Raw genomic sequence first — 3,190 nt, 5'->3', positions numbered from 1 at the left:
GCCTAAAATGAAACCACTAGGAGCACAGGCTAGCCCAGGGACGGGCTTTCTTCAAGCTGCTTCTTTACCTCAGCAGCACTTCCACAGACCAGCAAGGAGACAAACTTCTTGCTGGAGACTGTCCCTATTAAAAGGGCAAATGAGCCCTAATATGTCTGGCAAGGTACAAGTCTGCCAAGGTGAAACCCAAACTTGAGAAAGGAACGTACGTCGGAAGTTTTCACTCAGGAGTAGGTGTGTTACATTATGAATTAAACTACAGGATTCAAAGGGGGCTGTGCTGTGGCTAAGAAACAGCACTCATCCTGCTGTACCAGGCCTTGGGTTCCAGCTCCTTCAGAAAAAGATTCCCTTCCTAAAAATGACAGGAAGGAAAGCTAGCCCCGCTTCCTCTTTCAGAAAGGTGCCTCATGAAAGCTGGAGGAATGTCTTTTGTGGCTGACAGACAGCTCCGAGGAGCCGCAACCCATGTGCTCTACATGTTCACAGGCGCTCGAAGCTCACAAAGGCCTTTAGTGGAATACCACCAGGAAATCCCTGGGTAGACATCCCCTGGCGCCTGGTTCTGTCACCTCCTCCCAGGCAAAGAGCTACCTCAGCCCTGGCCGCATGTTGTTGTGCAGGTCTATTGCTCTGCAGACTCACCTAGCTGGTTCCTGTCTCCATCTTGAATTCAGAGTTTTCCAATACCCTGACCAATCACCAAGAGAGCCAAGGCAGAGCCTGAAAGCCAGAAACCCGAAAATCAACAAAATACTGGTCCCCTGGGCTGGATGTGACTCCGTCTTTGTATACATGGGGCCCTGGATCCTGGAATGAATAGGAGGAGCGGCTGAAGCTAACGAGGGAGGAAGTCAGCACTCTCACAGGAGGGATTTATATTAGGATGCTTCATCTAATCCCTCAGCCAAAACAGCAATTTTTAAAACCACGTCAACCCCAAGGTCTCACTGCCCACCACCTGTCCACCTAGGCAGCAGTGGCCTTCCTGTCCAGTATTGTGTGTCTTGTGGCAGTGCTAGGGACAAAAGGGAAGACCTCTGGCTGTGTGCTCCCTGCCACCCAATGGTAAGGATGTGCAGGAAGTGTTCTTGGGAACCTGGGGTGAAAAGGTCTGTGATGGTTTGTATATGCTTAACCCTGGGAGTGGCACTATTAGGAGGTGTGGCCTTGTTGAAGTAGGTATGTCACTGTGGGTGTGGGCTTAGCTGCCTGGAAGTGAGTATTCTGCTAACAGCCTTCAGATGAAGATGTAGAACTCTCAGGTCCTCCTGCACCATGCCTTCCTAGATGCTGCCATGTTCCCACCTTGATGATACTGGACTGAATCTCTGAACCTGTAAGCCAGTTCCAATTAAATGCTGTCCTGTAGGAGTTGCCTCGGTCATGGTGTCTATTCATAGTAGTAAACCCTAAATAAGACAGAAGTTAGTACCAGGGACTCAGGTATTGCTGTGATAGGCCTAACCAGGTTTTTGTTTGGAAGAATGTGGATTTGGTGACTTTGGATTTGGAAACCCATGGAATGCTTTAAGTGGGGCTTTGGAAGACAGTGGTGCTGAGGGTGATTTTGAATTTTGTAGGCCTGATGGCCCAAGTGGTTTCAATGGAGAAGAAGGTTTGTGTATGGCCCAGAGACTGTTTTTGTGATATTTTGGTGAAGAACATGGTTGCCTTTTCCCATTGCCCCAAGAGTATGCCTAAGGCTAAAGTGAAGAGATTTACATTAATTGCTTTGAAAAAGGAAGTCTCAAAACAGTCATGTATAAATTTTGTTGTGTGGTTACTAAAGTTCACTCTTCTTTTTATTTTTGAAGATGTATTTATTTTATTTATATGAGTTTGCAATGGCTGTCTTCAGACATACCTGAAGAGGGCATCGGATCCCATTACAGATGGTTGTGAACCATTATGTGGTTCCTGGGAGTTGAACTCAGGACCTCTAGAAGAGCAGTCAGTGCTCTTAACTACTGAGCTTTCTCTCCATCCCGTAAAGTTCACCCTTATGAAGAGCGTTTTAATGAAAAGGAGCAAGCCGAGAAAGGAAACCTATAAAATATATAGTTCAAGTATTAAAGGGGCTCTAGGAAGTAGAATCCTATGTTCTAGGAGTAAACAGATTAAGGGAGTGGGATTTGTGGGCAAAATCTCACCCAGCTAAATGTAGGTTCAGGCATGGTGGTACTCACCTTTAATCCCAGGAGACAGAGCCATGCAGATCTCTGAGTTCAAGGTCAATCTGCAGAGCAAGTTCCAGGACAGCCAAGCTTAGGCAGTGGGGGAGCTGGAAAACAGAAAGCTGGGAATAGCAAAAGGGGGTCCACGTTCCAGTTCCAGCAAGCAGCAGAACTTGGCATCTTTGGCCACATGGCTCTGGCTTTGGAGTCCAGAAGAAAGGGGACTACTGGACAATTGATGCTGGTTAGCTGGAGATAAGAAATTAGCAGTGATTAAGAAGAGACCAGTACGGGCACTGGAAAAAATTTCCTGAACAAAACACCAATGGCTTATGCTCTAAGATCAAGAATCGACAAATGGGATCTCATAAAACTGCAAAGCTTCTGTAAGGCAAAGGACACTGTGGTTAGGACAAAACGGCAACCAACAGATTGGGAAAAGATCTTTACCAATCCTACAACAGATAGAGGCCTTATATCCAAAATATACAAAGAACTCAAGAAGTTAGACCGCAGGGAAACAAATAACCCTATTAAAAAATGGGGTTCAGAGCTAAACAAAGAATTCACAGCTGAGAAATGCCGAATGGCTGAGAAACACCTAAAGAAATGTTCAACATCTTTAGTCATAAGGGAAATGCAAATCAAAACAACCCTGAGATTTCACCTCACACCAGTGCAATTGGCTAAGATCAAAAACTCAGGTGACAGCAGATGCTGGCGAGGATGTGGAGAAAGAGGAACACTCCTCCATTGTTGGTGGGATTGCAGACTGGTAAAACCATTCTGGAAATCAGTCTGGAGGTTCCTCAGAAAATTGGACATTGAACTGCCTGAGGATCCAGCTATACCTCTCTTGGGCATATACCCAAAAGATGCCTCAACATATAAAAGAGACACGTGCTCCACTATGTTCATCGCAGCCTTATTTATAATAGCCAGAAAATGGAAAGAACCCAGATGCCCTTCAACAGAGGAATGGATACAGAAAATGTGGTACATCTACACAATGG

The 3,190-nt window shown here is 45.7% G+C and overlaps 1 long non-coding RNA gene across 1 annotated transcript; it reads right to left on the bottom strand.

The window, feature by feature from the left end:
* Window positions 1-1,802: 1,802 nt before the first annotated feature.
* LOC134482705 (uncharacterized) lies at window positions 1,803-2,949 on the bottom strand. Its single transcript, XR_010059151.1, has 2 exons — window positions 2,190-2,949; window positions 1,803-2,049 (listed from the first exon to the last, which is right to left on the bottom strand). It is a non-coding gene; the product is annotated as an uncharacterized LOC134482705 (long non-coding RNA).
* Window positions 2,950-3,190: the final 241 nt, after the last annotated feature.

Source organism: Rattus norvegicus, chromosome 17 (genome assembly GCF_036323735.1).
Source record: "Rattus norvegicus strain BN/NHsdMcwi chromosome 17, GRCr8, whole genome shotgun sequence".
Classification (NCBI taxonomy): domain Eukaryota; kingdom Metazoa; phylum Chordata; class Mammalia; order Rodentia; family Muridae; genus Rattus; species Rattus norvegicus.
Note: the sequence above shows the minus strand (reverse complement) of the source record. Positions and strands in the feature narration are given on the sequence as shown.